General features: G+C 43.6%; 1 protein-coding gene across 5 annotated transcripts in view; it reads right to left on the bottom strand.

Moving 5' to 3' along the window:
* TAFA2 (TAFA chemokine like family member 2) overlaps positions 1–10,484 on the bottom strand; it is a 568,712-nt gene extending 558,228 nt beyond the window's left edge. For all 5 annotated transcript variants that reach the window (XR_008628541.1, XR_008628540.1, XR_008628539.1 and 2 more), the window contains exon 1: positions 8,877–10,484. The gene's annotated coding sequence lies outside the window, so the exon portion shown is untranslated. The remainder of the gene's footprint in view (positions 1–8,876) is intronic.
* Positions 10,485–21,463: the final 10,979 nt, after the last annotated feature.

Genomic DNA, 21,463 nt, shown 5'->3' with positions numbered 1-21,463 from the left:
TCAGCACGCCGTGGGGTCTCTGGTCCCATGCCGGAATTAGTTCAGTGGGCTGCTTGGGGTCCGAGGGCGCTCCCTCGGGCCCCTCCATCATGCTCCTTCCACAGCCGGGTCCAAAAAAAAAAAAAAAAGCAAGCCAATGAATTTTAACCACTCAACAAATGATGTGATGAACAAACAGATCTCCAAATAGCAAAGTCTAGATTTTGGCCCAAATCAGGTATTATTTATAGGCACACCAATAATCCATCTAAAAGGAGTTTGCAGTAACGTTAATATGTATATCAGACACTACTCTCACGTAACATTTCAAGCACTAAAGCTGGAAAAAAAATAGTTACAAATGTTCCTTGAACTTTAAAGCTGCCCTCTCTGGGACCTCTGCGTGACAAAGTGTGAGATTTCGGTGACCTTTCACACCCCTTATCCTCTGGATTGTCTGACAGGAAGGTGGCCCCTCTTTCTCCTCTCTCCTTGTATACCATAAAAGAGAATTAAAGTCAAAGCTGTTCCAGTCCATTCGACTCAAGTTTCTGAAGGAAGTACACATAAAAAGCAATGGTATTTCATTGCTACGAACATGTCTGATGGCCATTCAAAGAAGGGATTTACTGGACTCTGCAGCACCGAACAAATTTGCATAGATACCCCAGGAAAAATAAAAATAAAACAAAATAAAAATAAAACAAGAAATCATGGAAACAATAGCCATTTTCCCCACTTTAGATAAATTTGGAATTGCTTATACACTAATACAAACTAATACAATATTTTTTCAAGTGATATGGATTGGAGATCCAGTGCGTTCAGAGTGGTATGGCTGCAGACCATAGGGCTGGAGTGACCACACAGCGGTTGGGTGTTCACCTTGCATGCAGCCGACCCAGGTTCAATTCCTTTGTCCCTCTCGGAGAGCCTGGCAAGCTACTGAGAGTATTGCGCCTGCATGGCAGAACCTGGCTACCCATGGCGTATTCGATATGCCAAAAACAGTAACAATAATCTCACAACGAAACGTTACTAGTGCCCACTTGAGCAAATCGATGAGCAACGGGATGACTCTGACTATGACTGTGATATGGATTGGCCAGTTCTGAATTTTTTTTTGTCAGTTAGAAGTTCTGAATTCTTGATTGCTATGACTAGTCACAAATTACTGTATCGGTACATAAAGTCTTATCATTTAAATAGATCAAGTTTTGGTACTGTAGAAAGCCTACCCTCTTGAAGAGTATTATAATAAAACCTGCATGTTCTTGAAGAGTATCATGATATATGAAATGAGTCAGAAAGAGAGGGACAGACATAGAAGGACTGCATTCATTTGTGGAGTATAAAATAACATAACACAAGACTGACACCCAAGGACAGTAGATAGAAGGGTCAGGAAGATTGCTCCAGAGTTGGAATCCTGCCTCATGAGTGGGCTGGGAGAGGATAGCTGGAATAGAGAAGGGATCACTAAGAAAATGATGGTTGGAGCAATCAGTCAGGATTTGAGATGCATGCCGGAAGTAGATAAAGGACCAAACATGATGACCTCTCAGTATCTGCACTGCAAACCATAATGCCCAAAAGTAGAGAGAGGGAGGGTATGGGGAATATTGTCTGCCATGGAGGCAGGGGAGGGTAGGAAAGAGGGGGGTATACCAGGGATATTGGTGGTGGGGAATGTGCACTGGTGGAGGGATGGGTGTTTGATCATTGTGTGATTGTAACTCAGACATGAAAGCTTGTAACTATCTCATGGTGATTCAATAAAATTTAAAAAAAAACCTTCATGTTCTACTAGATGCCTGAGGTTTTTGTTAAGAATCCTATGACCATATAACACTTCTTTAGTTGTCTGTTTAGCTTACCCTAATCCTTTAAATAAATAAATAAATAAATAAATAAAATAAACAATGGGGCCCCGTTACAGTTGATAAGGCCCTTCAGCTGACAGCTGACCCAGGTTTGACCCCCCAGCAACATATATGGTCTCCCCAGCTCTCCAAGAGTGATCTCTGAGCACAGAGTCAAAAGTAAGCCCTGAGCACTGCTGGGTGTGGCCGAAATCAACATGGAAAGTATCATGCTAAGTGAAATGAGTCAGAAAGAGAGAGACAGATATAGAAAGATTGCACTCATCTGTGGAATACAAAATAACAGAATAGGAGACTAATATCCAAGAATAGTAGAAATAAGTACCAGTAAGGTGGCTCCATGGCTTGGAAGCTGGTCTCTCGTGCTGGGGAAAAAGGCTGCTCAGATAGAGAAGGGAACACCAAGTAAAATGTGGTTGGAGATCCAACCCGGGAAGGGAGATGTGCGCTGAAAGTAGACTAGAGACTGAACACAATGGCCACTCAATACCCCTATTGCAAACCACAACACCCAATTGGATAGAGAGATCAAAAGGGAGTACCCTGCCGCAGAGGCAGGGTGGGGGGAGGAGATGGGATGGGGGGAGGGATACTGGGTTTATTAGTGATGGAGAACGGGCACAGGTGGAGGGATGTGTTTGTGAACATTGTAGGAGGGAAAAACAAGTTCTAACATGTGTGAACTGTATCTGTACCCTCATGGTGATTCACTAATTAAAGAATAAAATTAAATTAAATTTAAAAAAAACAGAAACAAAAGGATTATGATGACAAAGTGAAAAATAGACTAGAACAAATAATGTTCTTTTTTCTTCTTCTTCCTATAGTCTTTTTCACAGTAGAGCAAGAAAAAACAAGCCAATTAACTTTATCCAATATTTATTTATAATTCTCACTAGAATCCCCAATAAAACATTTTTTAAAAAACTGGAAAACTCAACCAGACTCAAATAACACATAGAACTCAAATAACACATCTAGTATCTGTAATTTTGAATGATGGGGTTTTTGGTGTTTTTGTGTGTGTGTGTGTTTTGTTTGTTTTTGCTTTTTGGGTCACACTCAGCGATGCACAGGGGTTACTCCTGGTTCTTCACTCAGGAATGATCCCTGGCGGTGCTCAGGGAACCATATGGGATGGTGGGAATCAAACCTGGGTCGGCTTCGTGCAAGGCAAATGCCCTACCCGCTGTGCTATTGCTCCAGCCCCTGATGGGCGGTTTTTATTTTTTAACCAGAAAGAACCTTTCTCCTTATAGTTCAGACCATTCTGCCCTCAAATTTTTAATTACAAACCACAAATAGACTTTTCCAAAACATATTCTGTCACTGCATATATATTTTCATAAAACTTGCTTATAAAGAACCCCATAATCTGTCCAAAGAAAGTCAAATGTTGCTCTGTATTATTAAACTCCAGAGAAAGCTCCATCTGCAGCAAAAAGATGCCATAAACAATTAACACAGAAAATTGAAAGGTTTCAAATCTTTGCATGACCTTTTAAAAAGGTTAGCATAGTTGCCTATTCACACTGTATAATGTGCAATTATACAGTGACTAGTTCATAACAGAAAGAAAAAATGGGAAAGAAGCATATAAATATTTAGTAAAACAAACCGTGCTTGCTTACAACACTACTTTGCATACTCTAGGTTTTATGTGAAAAGTTGGCTTTGCCTAGTGCAAGGCAATAAAAAGAGCAAAGGAGATTTGTTTAGTTGCTTTTCTTCTTTTTGTCAAAGCATTGAATTCAGTCTACCACCATAATTGCTAAGATGCAACATTATCACATTATCCAATCTTTCCGCCAAGAGTTTTCAAAATCTACTCCATAAAAGAAGCAATATAAATATAAACTGAATTGAATGACAACATTTGCGCTATTGACAGGGGAAAGAGATATACCTTCACTAACTGGCTATTCAGGGAAAATCATAAAACAATTGCAGCTACAATGAAGTAATTTAGGAGATCTAAGGAAGTGATTAAAAAGGCGTTATCTAATATAAGCATATAAGCTCTGAATCTTAGTTACATGTCATGCCCCATATGAATCACTGTCAGCAAAAGAAAATATTCTCCTTAGAGCTTATATAGTATTCACATTCCATCTGAATCCCAAGCAACCTGAAAATCATATTTTCCAAATGTAATAAAAATCAACTTCTAAATAAGCTAGATTTTCACTAATTCCAATAACTAGCTTGTCTATCATTATAGCACAGGACAAAAATCCATCACATACATGTGTTACAGATGTTGGAAATAGGTAGCTTTTAGAAATCCAACATAGATTTGGAGTTTGATATGAATTTGTTTCTGGGAAATATGTAAATCAATTTATCAACCAGAATAGCATGGCTTTAATCTAATGCATGGGTTTTTGTTTTTACTTTGGAGGCATGTTCTTAAAAGAGTGCATACAGATGTATTTAGTGCTGAATATATGTTGAATTTTCCAGTCATTATGCCAATAAATGCATCCCAAACTAATAGTTATCTAGTTTATCTACATAAAGGATAATATCTATTTGTTTCGACTTTGTAGTCTTATAAGTAAAAATATCTCACTGCCCCCCCAAGAGAGAAGATGTACAAAGATGTAATGTAAAGCACATTACAGTGACTTTTGAATAAGACTCAGCTATAAACAATCTTGCTAACCTAGTTACATCATTTCACAATAGATTGAACTCATGAAAGACAGTGAAAAACTATGTACTTAAAAATTTAGACATTTTGCTTCACATGCTGGGGGAAAAGACAGCTCAGATAGAGAAGGGACCACCAAGTAAAGGGTGTTTAGAGGACCCACTCGGGATGGGAAATGCGTGCCGAAAGTAGACTATAGACCGAACATGGGGGCCATTCAATACTTGCATAGCAGACCACAACACCGTAAAGGAGAGAGAGAGAGTAAAAGGGAATGTGCCTGTCACAGAGGTGGAGGGGGGAAGGAGGAGGTGTGAAGGGGGAGGTGGGGGAATTCTGGGAACACTGGTGGTGGAGAGTCGGCACTGGTGGAGGGATGGGTACTCAATCATTGTATGACTGAAAGGTAAGCACAAAAATTTTTTAAGTGTGTAACTGTACCCCATGGAGATTCATTTTTTAAAAATTTAAAAATTAATAAAATAAAATAAATCACCGTAACATTAAAAAATGTAGACATTTTAAGAGCCAGGGCAATAGTACAGTGGGTGGGGTTTGTCTTGCACATGGCTGGACTGAGTTTGATCCCTGATACCCCATATGATCTTCTGAGCCCACTAGGAGTTGAGCTCAGAGCCAAAAATCAGCCAGCTGAAGAGAAAAAAAGGAAACAAAAGTAGACTTCTTATAAAGTTGTTCTTAACTCCTTTAACACAAATCTGTTTTTTTACACTGTTCTCATTAAAAGTATATTTTTAATTTATATATTTAATTTTTTTAAGTACACATACTCTAGATGTTACAGCAGTATCACTGAAAAGTACATTTAAATACTACTTTTCTTCATTTCCAATAGCCTAATGACTTCTCAGATTTTCGGTTAAAAGTAGAATACAATAATCATCTGTTCCATTGGATTGATAAGGACGTTGAATCACTGTGCTAATAGAATTACTTTCTAGAAATAACCATAAATAAATATGTGTGTGTGAACGTGAGTGCTGGATGCAACTAAAAAAACAAAAATTAACTTCCAGGTATTTATTTCCTAGGCCCACTTTCATCTCTTCCCACTTCATAGTGTGCTCCAAACCTAAAGTCAAATTGTTCTCCAAAAAGACTCATGATAAATGTGAAATAACTCCTCCCTCTCCAGAAGTAGCACCTAATGTGGCCCAAATAGTTTAAAATAAAATTAACCAAAGAATTCTTGTACAAAATGGCACGCTTACCATGTAACATGCCTTTAAAAGATGAATGGTTTGTAAGAAAAAAAATGCATCATATGGAATATTATGAAAGCAGGTGGGGCATACGGGAGGTTGATTCAGCTGCTCTGGCCTTCGTATCTACTAACAGTCTGTGTTCATGAATTTCTTCTTTGTTTTGACGAGCCCTACTAATAATAGGTTGATGAATTGCATTTTGAAATGTCAGGCATAGATCAAAGGCAACCACGGTAGATAGTAATTTTATTTCAACTTACCATTTTTCACCAAGAAAACTAAACTGTGCCGCACAGTCAAGTTCCTTATTTTTACTTGAATCTTCAGTGAACAAGACAGCTGCAGAATAATGTGACTTAATGAGGCATCCCTAATAAAATACTGCAGAAGTAAAATCAGGGCCACTCAACTGTTTGCACTCTGGTTATTTCATCTTCTCAAATATATTAGAAGTAACAGATGACACTCTGCAACGTTCCTACTTTGGGACCCCCATTAGTGAGGCAAACATTCACCCATACGCAGCCTACAACTGAACTTAGATCTGACAGTACCTTTGATCAGGGACTGGGTATGAAGTACCTCCGAAACGGGAAAGAAACACAGCTTACCCTTTTTGCCATGGACAACCTATAACCTGCAGTTAGTAATAAATCAACTGTAAAATGTATCTTCAACATTTTAATACTCAAATACATGGGGTAGCATGGGTAACCATTAAAATATAAAAGTTATTGGATGCTGGGTGGCTAAAATTTTCTGATAATGCAATATCTTCTCTAAAATCTTCTATTACCCCTAAATTTCATCACCATAAATTTTTTTAAAGGAAAAGTGGTCATGTCTAAAAACAGATCTTTTTTACAGCTGTGTCATCACATTTTTATAACTTGGTGGTTGGTAAATATCATAATGCAGTCTAGGATCAATATATATCTCATCTGACATAAACACATAGACATCTCAATGAACCTCCATTCTCTAATTTGTCATTGTTAAAATAGCTGATATAACTGTTCAGATACAAAGTCACACATAATCAGAAACCTTAGGTTCTTCTCCATCACAACTTGTATGTGCTTGCTTTAATGCCAAGGTTTTTTGGTTCATCTTTAAGGACATATCAAACCACTACATGAAGATATAACTTGGGGTATAGTAAACTATCAGATTGTATTGAAGTCAAGAAAGGGATAAATATGTCTGCGAAAATGTCTAATTTGAATAAAGCAAGACTCTAAACTTGTGATCTGCCTCTTAAGAGTCACCCGTCTAAGCAGTGCAATGTCAGTTGGCTGTAACATTGCTCTCGGTTTTACATCCACAAATAATACACCAAAATTTTTCCACTGCAAATTAAGAAAATAAACTCAATCTCCAAAGTGGCTACAGATGGTTTGAAGAACTAGGACTGAGTAAAGGTCAATCTGTAAACAACTGACCCTGGAAGAGATCCAGAGAGGAACAAAGTAGAAAAAGAGACAACTCTGATCACCTGGGAAGACTTTTAGACGCCAGTCCTGAAACTACCAAGTTTATCTGTGTGAGAGTGCATTGGGTAAACAGTTAAGTGCGAATAGTCTTAATACTCTGGTTTCCAAAGGCCACTGACGTGGTTTTAATCTTCCTTACTGGTTATTGCAATTTGGCACTTCACACAGAAATGTTAAATTACTCATTTATCCTAACTTACTTTTGCCTACAGGATTAGTTTTAAAGTATTCAAAGTGTATAGGTCAGAACGTTGATGCCAAAAGCATCGGGAAAGATCAGGAACCGGCAAATTATCAAGAGTCACTGAAATTCACTCTGCCCTGAGGGGTCTTTAAACATTGAGCAGTTTGGGAGGTACTTTTCGCAGCTAGGTTGGTTAGAGTTGGGTCTGTTTTTCTTGCAGAACGGCTTTGCAGAATTCAAAAGGGGATTTAACACTCGCAAAACGAGGGTGCAAGGGGTTGGGTATCTTTGGGTCTTTGTTTTTCTATCTTACTGGCACAAGCCATAGCCATCACCCTACACGGAGCAAAGACAGACCGCCTAGTAGCCAAGGTAGTAACGACCCGGGAGATTGCCAACGCTTCGGGCGGTTCTTTCACACCGGGTCTGGAAGCGGAGACTTGGCACTGGAGCCGAGCTTCCACCCGCGCCTGCGTTCTGCATTTCAAGCAGAGACCCGACAGCTCGGTCTCCAGTTCTAGGAGAAAGAGGGCGACGGATCTCAAACTTTCCCTTGCAAAAGGCAGTTTCTGGAAACCCCACTTCCCCCAACGGCGCGTGAAAATGAGGGCTGGAGAAAACACTCCCGGGCGCGAGCCGGGTCTTTGGGAACTGACCGCCGCGTACCGGGTCTTTGGGGGCTGGCACAGCCGGACCAAAACCAGTGCACTGATAGTTAGATTGGGGAGACATCTATCCGGGAAGAAGTGAAAAAAAAAAAAAACCCTTCCATTTCTTGATGCAGCTCTTTTTTTTTTCTGAACGCCTGTGCGCAAAAGTGATCTGGGTAAGGCTCGCTCGTATCCCGGCACAAAGCTGGGTTCTCGGAGCTAAATAAACCTTTAAATTGTTGGGGGGAGTCTGAAAACTTAATTAAGGTGATTCTTCGTGAGAATAAAGGTGGAGAGGTCTCGGAGAGGCGCCCCATCCTCCGCGCACAGGCGGGGGTGGGGGGGATGAACTCATCAGAAGTGGACCGAAAGTGGGAGGGGGTCGCACAGGCGACCCCACACGTCCCACGGATCGTCCTCTCCGCGCGACCCCCACCCAGTTCTTAAAACCTGGCAGCGTTGGTTTGGTGGAGGGAACAGATGAGAACCCACTAACCCCCTCGGCTGGGTTGCGAGTGTAAAAAGGGAGAAAAAAAAGGGGCGCCCAGGGAGGAGGGCGGCACCGCGCTCCGAGTGTCCTGCTTGGCGCTGACGGGCGCCCCTGCATCCCCGCCCGCCCGGGAGCCGCCGGGCGCCGCATCAGCACCCGCGCTCCCCTCTGCCTTTCGGGGCGGGGGGAGGCCCTCTCCTGCAGCCCCCCGACTCCCAGGAAAGAGGAGGAGGGCTTTTTTTTCCCGGGCCCGGGTTTACCTCCACCTGCCGCCCCAAGCCCCCGGCGCCAGCGGCCCACGGCGAGGCTCGCACCTACCTGCAGCCCGGCTTCCCGGTGGAGGCAACACCTAGCGATGCTCCAGCAGTTTCCGCGGGCCAGCGCCAGCCTTATCGCTCTTGCATCGCTTCCAAGATGCCAATCCGCCGGCACCAGGCAGGGGCATAAGGAACCCCAGTCTGGCGGTGTGTGTCTGTGCGTGTGTGTGTGTGTGTGTGTGTGTGTGATCGCGAAGGGCGTGCGAGCGTGGCCCTGAGCGTGCGTGTGTGTGTGCGCGCGTGTGTGTGTGTCTGTGTGTGTGTGTCTGTGTGTGTCTGTGCGTGCGCGCGCGTGTCTTGCCTCCTCGGCTGGCAAAGAGGAATCAGGAATCTCTGAGCATCCGAACTGGAGTTCCCCCACCTCGCGCGCGGTGGGCGGCGGAGTGCGGGATCCTCGCTCCTTTCTTTCCGCCCTCGCTCTTCCGCCGGGTGAAAGTCATCAAAGGCTGGGTGGGACGCGGGGACACGCCGAAGTCCCCGCCGCTGGCGCGCCCGCCGAGGTGGCCGGGCGGCCCTGGCCGGGTGGGGCGCGGCGCGCTCGGCTCCCGCGCCCGCAGGGACCCCCGGCGGTCTTGCCGCGGTCACCGCTCTGACTCCGTGTCCGATGTGTCAGCTCTCTGAACGCCGGGGAAGACTTGTCCTCTCGCCTCCGCAGGCTGCCCCGGTTGCACCCTTACCTAGGCACACATCCCTCCTTCTCGTCTCCCCCGAACCCACTCCCTTTTTTTTTCCCCCTCTCCCTTTCTCTCTCCCTCTTTCTTTCTCTCTCCGGGAAAAGGCAATTTGGAGCGAGCAATGCACCTTCAAGCGAGCAGTCAGTCTCTGCCGCGGATGGTCGGGTGCCCCGGCGCGTTTAAGTCCTCCGGGTGCCCAAGGTGCTGGGGACGTTCGAGGGAGCCAAGAGAGGCTCTGAGCTCAGGCGTCCTCCGCGGGAAAAACTCCCAGGACGGCGGCTCCAGGGCCCCTAAGCGGAGCGGTGCCCGCCGGTGCCCTCCCCGAGACTTTGAGCCGGGTCCCCGCCGCCTTAGCAGCAGCTCCTGACCAGCGGCAGCCCCTCGATGCCGCCTCCAGGAGCGGCGGACAGAGCCCCGGGCAACGTCGCCGCGGCCCCCCTGGGCATCCTGCGTTACCGGGCAAGAAAATCCGCCGCTGGACCCTCACCCCCCGAAAGGTGCAAGTTCCATCGGCGAACGCACGCGAGCAGGTGTTGCCTGTGTCACTTAGCTAAAAAATAAATAAATAAATAATATGAAAAGAAAAAGAAAAAGCGGGAGGGAAAGGAAGGGACCCGCGGTGGGAGGAGAACATACAGCTCGCCAGAAGGAAAAAGAAATAATAAACGGCTGCGTAGAACCGCCTCTCTGCCCCTGACCCTAAAGGCTGCACTGTCACAAGTCACCTTAATGCCAGAACAACCCCCTGTGCCACTCAGACCTCTTGTTCCTCCCCGCTTGGTGGTCCAGGGAGGACAGGGGGAAAAAAAAAAAAAACTGACCTCCCGTAAAGTGCACAGAGAATGCGAGGAGAGAAGTGGTCCCTGACTCTCCGGGTTGAGATAAGCAGTAGAGTGGGATGGAGCGCCCGGGCGGCGGTACCTCCCTCCTGCACTCCCGCGTCAGCCCGTTCCGTCTGGTGCTGATGCTGAGAGCCAACTGCAGTCCTGCAGGGAAAGTCCGACAGTGAAGGATGGGAGGCCGGAGGCCGGGGTAAATGCTGGACTGTGTCTCCCTCTAGAGGGAGAATCGAGTTAGGACAGTTCCTTGGATGTAACTAGGACCGTCCTGTCTCATGCCAATCAGATTGGCATCCTTGGACCTTCGCCCAGCTGGGGTGGGTCGCAGAGAAAGCCACAAAACACACACTGGACTGTCCGAGCTTTCAGGTCACTCGGGCCGGCCCGAGTGAGCGCACACACTGACCGCTTATTTGAGACAACAGTGCTCCCCCACCACCACCGTTCCCAGCTTGTGTGTTAATTGTTCAAGTTGCCAAAGAATTAAAGCGCATCAAAATTCTGTGGTTAGATTAAGAGCGGACTGGAGCGATAGCACAGCGGGTAGGGCGTTTGCCTTGCACGTGGACAACCTGGGTTCGATTCCTCCGTCCCTCTAGAGCCCGGCAATCTACCGAGAGTATCCTGCCCGCACAGCAGAGCCTGGCAAGCTACCCCTGGTGTATTCAATATGCCAAAAACAGTAACAAGTCTCACAATGGAGACGTTACTGGTGCCCAACCATGAACAACAGGATGACAGTGCTATAGTTTTGTATAGGTTAAAGGATTTACAATAAATAACTCAGACTAACTGTTCATTTAAACAATGAGCAAAAACAAAATCATATATTTTCACTATTTCTGGTAAGTGTATTTTATAGATTTGAATCAACCTAGCATATGACAGTCATCAAAAGTATCCTTAAATGATCTCTTCCAAAAGATCCATCTTTTGTGACCAAATATTTTTATTTATTTCTCTTACCTAGCAAATAATTTCAAAGTTTTACATTTCAAAATACCTGGCAGGGAGGTGCTGAGGAGTTAGATCAAAGCATGCTTGATAGTCAGGTGGTCCGGGTTCAATCCCCGGCATCTTGTGGTTCTTTGAGTACCACTGGGGTGACCTTAAGTTCAGAACCAAGTGTGGCCTTTAAACACAAGCAGATGTAGATCCCCCAAACCAATAAAGAAACAAGTATAATATTAAAATACCTGGCACGCTTTCATTGCAAGCCTTACAGAAATTCTGTCTACTATGTCTAGCGGTGAGCTGGAATCCAAGAAGGAATGACTAGAAATATAAGTTCCATGAAAGGAAGAAGAGCCATTTCCCAAATCACCTAGGCATGTTGGCCCTCCTTTCCCACAAGAAATATGAAGGATGCAGTAAAAGCTTCTAATTCATTAGCTCTCTCTGGTTGCAGGAAGAACTATAATTTTATCATACTTGTCACTTATCACTTGTCATCCCATTACTCATCAATTTGTTCGAGCGGGCACCAGTAACATCTCTCATTGAGACTTGTTGTTACTGTTTTTGGCATATCCATCATGCACGGGTACCTTGCCAGGCTCTGCTGTGCGGGCTCCATACTCTCGGTAGCTTGCCGGGCTCTCCGAGAGGGGCGGAGGAATCGAACTCGGGTCGGCTGCGTGAAAGGCGAATGCCCAACCTCTGTGCTATCGCTCCAGTCCCAGTATTATCATACTGTAATATTTTATTTTTATTGTTAACATACATGCCCTTTTGGGGGCTGGAGCTATAGCACAGCGGGTAGGGCATTTGCCTTACATGCAGCCGACCCGGGTTCGATTCCCAGCATCCCATATGGTTCCCCAAGCACCACCAGGAGTAATTCCTGAGTGAAGAGCCAGGAGTAACCCATGTGTATCACCGGGTGTAACCTAAAAAGCAAAAAACAAAACCAAACAAAAAATGCCCTTTTTCATCTTTGTTTTTCTAATTTAATTCAATGTTTATTAAAAATATAAAAAGGATTATTGGGGCTGGAGCAATAGTACAGTGAGTAAGGCGCTTGCCTTGCACTCAGTGAACCCCAGTTCCATCACCAATATCCCATATGATCCCCTGTGCCCACCAGGAGTAATTCCTGAGAGCAGAGCCAAGAGTAACCCCTGAGTACCACCAGGAGGGGCAAAAATATTAAAAATAAATAAATAAGATTATTAAAAAGAAAAATATAAATTAAATACAAAATATAATAAAATATAATATAAAATTCCATGATAACCTTTGCACATTTTGTAAGTATCCAGATAAATAATTTTAATGATTTTTATTAAAGTATTCCTATTTCCAGAACCTCTTAGACTTTAATATCAAGTCTTTTGAACCAGGGTAGAACACATTTTTCACATGTGTTCTAGCCCAATACTACAAGAAAGAAAGAAAACAAATTTATTTTGTTTTTCCTTCAAAAGAAGCAAAGTGGCAAACATCTCCCAAGTCTATAAAAATTCTAGATGGTACTTCTCGCTGTCCACTTCAACTGTCTGCCTCTTCCCATGATAGCAGTTTTAAAAATATATATGTTTTTATTGAAAGCTAAACTTAAAGGATTGTAACTCCATGTTCTGAGGGCTTACTAAAATTCACTTTGGGAAATGCTAAGTTTTCTGTTGTAGGTTTTATATGTTATCTTAAATCTTCTCTCAGGTTATCACAACATCCCATAAAGTAGATGGTGTAACTATTGTTCATGTAATAAAAGATTGAAACTTAATTTTAGGCATTATGTGGTAGAGCCAGAGGCACCTGAAATCAATGTTAGTATTGGAATTTTGTTTGGTTTTATTCGCATTTTAATTTTTTTTCCAATCTTCCCCAGTACCACCACTAAACATGCTATTTTTTTCTTTATTTATCTTTATTTATTTATTAAAATATTCAGTTATAACCATGGAAAAATTTTAACCAGGGAATTTGAGTCCAAAATTAAAGCTGGAAGAAGTTATTGGTGGAAAGAGAGGGAGAGAGAGAGAGACAGAGACAGAGAGAGACAGAGAGAGAGAGAAAGAGAGAGGAATATTAATGCCAGTTCCTCTCAAGTGCTCAATCAGGGTCTAGGAAATTTAAGCAAATTAGTGAAATTTTCAGATTTGGGGGCCAAGAGATAGTCTAGGAATAAGGCATGTGACCAACCAGGGTTCAATCCCTAGCAACACTTCTGGTCTCCTGAACATTGCTAGGATTGATCCCTCAACACTGATAGGTGTAACCCCAAAACAAACACAAATATTTCAGATATTCAGCAGAAACCGGATATCTCAAGGAGTTGGAGTGCGTGTTTTGGATGCAGGAACCCAATGTTCAATTCCTAATACCTTGGTCACCTGAATGCACCAGTAGGGCACTAGTATCCCAAGCACAGAACCAGGAATAACCAGAGCACCACCAGGTATAGCAGAGCTGGTGCAAATAACATACAACAAATAAACAAAAATTCTTATTCCTAGTACAGAGAAGTTGTGCTACATATCAGCCACTCACTTCCACTTAACTCGGTACTAACCACCTTCTCTCTTTCTCAGTAATGATCCTTCCACTCCTTTGTTAAGTGCTTTTATGTCATTAGGTGAACAGAAGGAAACTCAGAATTCATTTCACATAACCCAACATGGCATATGTATGTTAGTATCTTAGAATCCTTATCACCTACCATAGTACCTACCACACAATCACGTATTAGTACTTTGTGGTCCATTATAAAGAAACAAACATCATTAAAAAGCAAACTTTTGAAGATAAATCCTGAGAACTACTCCCCTGATTGATAATAGAAAGAAACTGAGTCTGGAAGACTGTCCTCTAGTAGTATGTAGGCAAATGTAAGTCACACCAAAACTTGGTGGCCTTAGGAACACTTACTGAGTGCACGTCTCCGTGGATTAGCCATTGGGATTAAATACAGCAAGGCTCAGCTGAAAGTTCTCTTGGGCTCAGTTGAGTTTACTCGTGAAGCTATGGTCGTTATAGTGCCTGACCATTGGCTGACAGTTGAAGTATTGGGAAGAAACTAAACCACGTGTCTCCTACCATCCAACAGGCCAGCCAAGTAGTTTTATATAATGGCAATCACAGACTTCCAGGTGGAGGAAGTGCTATTGTTACCCAAGCACTTTTAAAGTCTGATAGCATCATGTGTGCTATGACCTGCTTTAACTAAATACTTCATCCAACCAGCCAAGACTCAAAGAGTAAGAAAAAGACCACATCTCATAATAGACATAGCTACAAAACATATTAAAAGTCTGGGCACTGGAGAGATAGTCCAGCAGGTAGGGTGCTTGCCTTGCAGGCAGATGACTTGGGTTCCATCTCCAGCATCCCATAAAACCACCAGAGCACCGCTGGGAGTAATTCCTGAGTGAAGAGCCAGGCATGAACCCCTAAGTATCACCAGACATGGTGTTAAACCAAACAAATAAAAGTAGTTTGTTGCCTTAGGGCCACAGCAATAGTACAGAGTGTAGGGCATCTGCCTTGCCCTCGACCTACCTGGTTTTGATACCTGGCATCCAAAATGGTACCCCAAGTCCCGCCAGGAGTGATCCCTAAGCACTGAACAAGCCAAGAGTTATCTCCGAGAACTGTTGGGTGTGGCCAAAAATTTTTTTAATTATACACTCCTGGAACATAATGATATGTAATACAATGCCACTTCACTGAGGAAGAAAAACAAAGAGAGAACCTGGTACAGGTAAAGAACTTATTTTTATTTTTTGTAATCCAATACAACAGCTATCTCAGAAGACTATCATTTTGCACAGCTTAATTCACCAGATATCTTGTGGACTGACTTGTGTAAAGCAAAGTATTTTCATTTCCAATGAAAGGATCCATCTCTTTGGTGAGAACAAGCAGTTTGTCCAGAAAATCAAATCTCTGAACTTGTTCCTATCATGTTTAAAAAATACTATCTGTCCAACAGCTTCCACAAATACAATAGAACATGTCTCTGTAAGTCTCCGTAAGAAAGCACAAATTTTCCAACATATATATATTCTATTTTTTTAGCTTCTGCAGTAATCCCAAGATTTTGATTTACAATTGTTTTATCAACATAATTACGAAACTTGATCCAAACTAGAAATCATTATAGGCATCATCATTATAGGCAGTGATGATGTCTTCGGTACGTGGATAGGACTTCATTTATTCGGGGGTGGGGACTAAAGAGATAACACTGTGGATAGGGCTGACTCAGGTCAAGCCCCAGCACCCCAGATAATCCCACAAGCACTACCAAGACTGATCTCCGGGTATTGTCTAGAGTAAACCCTGAGTACTACTGCCTGTGGCTCAAAAACCAAAGGAGGATAAAAACAGATTTCATCTATTTTGGTTATTGAGAGACTGTTCACTTCCTGGTCTTTTAGCATATTCCAAAGAGTTAAGATCAGTAATACTAGTAACAAATGGCATCTCAAGTGGACCTGAGAGAAATCCTTGGTCTCACCACAGCATAGCCACCATCTCTACTCTGCCTTGTTTACTCCCACTCATCGACTAAGGCTCAGGACAGGGCTATTTCCCTTACGAAATTGTCTGTAATTCTCTTAATCCACTATATTAATCATTTCCCTTATGCACTTCCAAATGCCTAGTACTTCTCTACATCTTAACACAGTGTTGTATTGTAAATGATTCGAACTTAATGGATTTTTTTCGCATACATCCAGGTGGTACATTGTCTTTTTTTAAGCCGGGTAATTTATTAAACATTCACTCTACATCTAATGGGCTCAGAGCATAAGGAACAAAAAGAAAAAGGAAGAGACCCAAGAGGTACGTAAGTCCCATTCATTATTGTTTCACCTAGCAAAGCTGCAGACATGACATCTATCACAAAACTGTGATACACCCGCTCGCCACCGAGATGTGATCCTGGGGTCTGCACGGGTGCGGCCTCGCCGTAGCTGCACGAGCATGACTCCAGAGGCCAGCTAAACTACCTTGATACTGGCAGCTCCTTGCAGAATGTCCCCAGACTAAGAACTAAGCCATGGCCCCATGCCTGCCCAGGAGGGGTAAGGTTTCTCTCTCTCTCTCTCTCTCTCTCTCTCTCTCTCTCTCTCTCTCTCTCTCTCTCTCTCTCTCTCTCTCTCTCTCTCTCTCTCTCTCTCTCTCTCTCACCTTTTCCTTGCGGGGGGAGGGGGGGAAGGGCATGGCAACCACCATACTATGAGGACCACTAATGAGACATACAAGCTTGCAATGATCCAATTTCTGGAAGAAATTTCCCTGGACTCAGTTGCTAAAATACAGAAATCCAAAACCAAGACCTCATATCTCTTCACAGCAGGTCTGACTCTAATGGGGGGGGGGGGGCAGGGGGAAGGGGACGGGGGCGGGAGGACAGGGAGGGATAGGAGGTATACTGGTTTTTTTTCTTTTTTTTTTCTTTTTTTTTTTGGTGGTGAAATATGGGCACTGGTGAAGGGATAGTTGTTTCAGCATTGTATAACTGAGACTTAAGCCTGAAAGCATTGTAATTTTCCACATGGGGATTCAATAAAAAATAATAATAAAAGAAACTGTGATACAAAATGAATGGGCACTTTCACTTTAATATTCAATAATAATGGCTTTAAGCCTACATCCTGGTGATCGTAAGAATTATATTCACTAGAGAGTTAATTTCTCAGTGACTTCTGGCAATCTTGAAGAATGCTCATAAGGGCCACAAAATTAGCCTTCATTGTTGCTTGTCTGAGCTGGAGCGATAGCACAGTGGGTAAGGCGTTTGCCTTGCATGCGGCCAACCCAAGTTCAATTCCTCCGTCCCTCTCAGAGAACCTGGCAAGCTACTGAGAGTATCTCAGCTTCATGGCAGAGCCTGGCAAGCTCCCCGTGGTGTATCCGATACGCCAAAAACAGTAACAACAAGTCTCACAATGGAGATGTTATTGGTACCCGCTCGAGCAAAATCAATGAACAATGGAATGACAGTGCTACAGTGCTACACAGTGCTGATTGTCTGCATGCAAGCACATACACACACACACACACACACACACACACGCACACACACACACAAGCATGGCCCACAGATAAATAACTCAAATGTACTCCTTAAGATACGTCTTGTCCTGCTGACCTCAAGTCCCACCTGTTTCTTTCTATTTCCTACGTTCAGCTGCTCCCAGCCAGAGGTTAGCCCCAAGTCCCATTGTAGAGTTGTAACTGAAGTCCAGTTTTTCTTTTTTTTTTTTTTAAATTTATTTATTTTTAATTAGAGAATCACCGTGAGGGTACAGTTACAGATTTATACACTTTTGTGCTTATACTTCCCTCATACAAAGTTTGGGAACCCATCCCTTCACCAGTGCCCATTCTCCACCACCCGTAAACCCAGTGTCCCTCCCACCCTCCCCAATCCCATCTCCCCCCCACCCCACCCTGCCACAGTGGCAAGGCATTCCCTTCTGTTTTCTCTCTCTAATTAGCTGTTGTGGTTTGCAATAAAGGTGTTGAGTGGCCGCTGTGCTCAGTCTCTAGCCCTCATTCAGCCCGCAACTCCCTTCCCCCACATGGCCTTCGACTACAATGTAGTTGGTGATCGCTTCTCTGAGTTGACCTTTCCCCGGAACGTGAGGCCAGCCTCGAAGCCATGGAGTCAACCTCCTGGTACTTATTTCTACAGTTCTTGGGTGTTAGTCTCCCACTCTGTTATTCTATATACCATAGATGAGTGCAATCTTTCTATGTCTGTCTCTCTCTTTCTGAGAAGTCCAGTTTTTCTAACAGCTGAACCATAGTAGTTCCGAGGGAACAGAGGTAGTTCCAGTCGTTCAACATATTGGAATCAAAGATCAAAGTAAAACAGTCCTATGCTTCAAAATACCAAGCTCTTTATGACTCACTGGCTTGAGTTAAAAGCACGTGGACCTTTTCCCCAAGGTGTGCACACACTGCCTGGTCAGCTAGGTAAGCTTCATACGAGCCCAGTACAAGCCTGTGTCTTGCCTGACAACTTAGATACTAGAGCTGAGATCAGGTCTCTCTTCCCCAGTCATCTTCATCCCTTGTGAAGCTGCAGTCAGGAAGGACGGGATGAGCCTTACCCAAGAGCGGACTGCCAGGAAAACCCAGATATGCAGGAGCCGGTGACTGAGATCTCCAAGCCTGCCCTAATCAGGACTGGGCCTTCTCCCCTCAGGTCCCCAGCTTTCCAGAAGTTTGGCAGTCACACCCACAAACTGCCCCCAGCGCCATGTAATCTCATCAATGGCCAAGACCCAGTGACTATAAACTGAAGCTTCAAGAAGAGAACGACACACAGTTTCCTGGACATGATATTCTACCCATAACATGCAATACAAAACAAATCGTCTAGCATTGCCTTCTGGGCAGGTTTGAATGGTGGTGGGACTGGTGTATTGAATGTAACCAAAGTAGAAAGAAAGTACGGGGGAAATTGCCACACAGGCCAGGGAAGGGTTGAAAGGTGGTGGAGTGGCAGGGAATACTGAGGATTTGGGTGGTGGAAAATGTGCACTGGTGAAGGGATGGGTGTTTGATGATTCTATGACCAAAGCTCGAACATGAAAGCTTTGTAACTGCATCTCACGGTGAATCAATAAAAAGGGGGGAGGGAAATAATAAAATAAAATTAAAATTCTGAATTTTGTGTACCTCGGTCGAGAATTCAACATGACAAATGACCTGGCACCTGAACTGCGCAGGAGGAAGAGAGCAGTGGAACGCCTTCAAGAGCATCGAAGAAGTGGTTAAAAGAACAAAGAACCTCCAACTCTGGTCACATCTTCTCAACTCCACTGTTCTTCCTGCACTGACATATGCCTCAGAGACCTGGGCCTACGAAAACAGATGAGAATGCTATTCAGGTCTCCCAAAGAGGAATCGAAAGAGCTATGCTTGGAATATCACGCTTCACTCAAGTGAGAGAAGGAATCCGGAGTTCCGACCTCCATCGATGATCAAGAATCAGGGACGCTGTCTCATTTGCCAAAGCATTGAAAATCAAATGGACCGGACACGTAATGCGATTTAGAGACGACCGCTGAACTAGAGCTGTTACTGGATTACTTGGTATGTCAAAAGACCACGTGGCCACCTACCTACAAGATGGTCAGGCTTCTTCATCAAGACCCTGAATGAATGGTTTGAGGCTCTTCGTGTTCCTGGAGCGAGCAGACGCCATTGGGCTACACTAGCACGCGACAGGGACAAATGGAGATGTTACTGGCTCTCCCTGGAGAAAATCGATGAACAACGGGATGACAAGTGATACAATTGAACATTCTGGGGGCTGGAGCAATAGCACAGCTGGTAGGGCATTTGCTTTGCACGCGGCTGACCCAGGTTCAATTCCCAGCATCCCATATTGTCCCCTGAGCACTACCAGGAGTAATTCCTGAGTGCATGAGCCAGGAGTAACCCCTGTGCATCACTGGGTATGACCCAAAAAGCAAAATAAATAAACAAATTAATAAATAAATATTAAAAATGTACGTTTTAGGGAAGGGATCACTAAGAAAATGATGGCTGGAGGAACCAGTTGGGATGCATGCCAAAAGTAGATAATGGACCAAGCATGATGACCTCAGTGTCTGTGTTGCAAGCCATAGTGCCGAAAAGTAGAGAGAGAGTATGGGGAATATTGTCTGCCACGGAGGCACTGGGAGAGTGGGAAAGGGGGGAGGGTATACCCGGATATCGGTGGTGGGGAATGTGCACTGGTGGAGGGATGGGTGTTTAATCATTGTGAGACTGTAACCCAAACATGAAAGGTTATAACTATCTCACGGTGATTCAATAAAACTAAAAAGAAAAAAGTGGACATTATGAATTAAAAAAAAGATGAAGCTTTTCATCATAAAAAATGATAGGGAGGGATGAGGTTAGAAGAAAAATCTTGGTCTTATTTTCAGAGACCCAAATAAAGGGAGCCCGGAAGAAAACTTGCTTCTTAGTGGTTTTGGAGCAAAAGTGAGAGATAGAGGGAGAAGTGCCTACTGTTTATCAGAAAAAGTTGTAAAGTGGAAGGCTGTACCTAGAAACATAAATAAATAACATTTAATTAATTAAATCAGGGTGAAAAGTTACCAGATAGACAAGACTTAACTCTTGAGCCAGAGAGAGACTACAAGGGTTAAAGTACTTGGGGCTAACCTAGGTTAAATCCCTGACATATTTGGACTCACAAGCACAGCCAGGAGTGATCCCTATGTACAGAGTAAGGAGTAAGCCCTAAGTGCCACTGGGTGCACCCCTGTGGAGAGCCTCCACGGGACCGTGCTTTGTAACAACAGTTGCGCTGTGCTTGTAAATTGCACCCTGCTTGTAAATTGCACCGTTCTTCATAAACAACACCTGTGTGCCTCGAAAACAACTCCTAATAAGGAAACAGGATGTCTTGCCACGCCCATAAGCTGTAACTAGCCTATCAGCTGCAGACACGTGGGCGTAAGCAGGCAGCGAGAGGTATATAAGGGGGGGGGGGTGTAAGTCACTTGGCTAGAGGTTCCTACTCATTCGTCTTTCATTCCTTTTCTTTCCCGCTCGTTCCTGTTTCATCGAAGCGAGCGAGGGTGCGCGGCACACCCCAATGCCTCTTCTCCCCTAAAAACACACAAAATAACAACAATAAAAAAGTAACTGTTTCCAATTCCTTAAGTCAAAGGCATATTACTTTCATGGACCAAGTGGGTATCACAAATGATAGTCCCTGAGACATCAAGGCAATGGAAAGCAATTATTTCTTGATTCAAGTATGAAAAGAGTGTATACCCATTTATTAGCTTAACATAAAAAAAATGGGGAAAAGCTACTAACCCATTTATTAATTGAACATTAGGTTTTATATTCAACTAATAAATGGCCATTTAGACACTTTAGTTACATAGTATCAGATCAAAACAAACAAAAACATTTAGAAATATCCTTGCTAGTAGGAAAAAGGAAGCTATAAATATTGTGGGGATTGAGGTTTCTAGAACTATGAAGGCAGCAAGCAAGTAATGGTAGAATCATTCCAAAGATCAAGTATGAAGTTGGGATTGTCAACTCCAGACCCATGGCCTCGTTTTGTTCCAGGTTCCACT

The sequence above is a fragment of the Sorex araneus genome, chromosome 2 (assembly GCF_027595985.1).
Source record: "Sorex araneus isolate mSorAra2 chromosome 2, mSorAra2.pri, whole genome shotgun sequence".
In the NCBI taxonomy this organism is placed as follows: Eukaryota; Metazoa; Chordata; class Mammalia; order Eulipotyphla; family Soricidae; genus Sorex; species Sorex araneus.
Note: the sequence above shows the minus strand (reverse complement) of the source record. Positions and strands in the feature narration are given on the sequence as shown.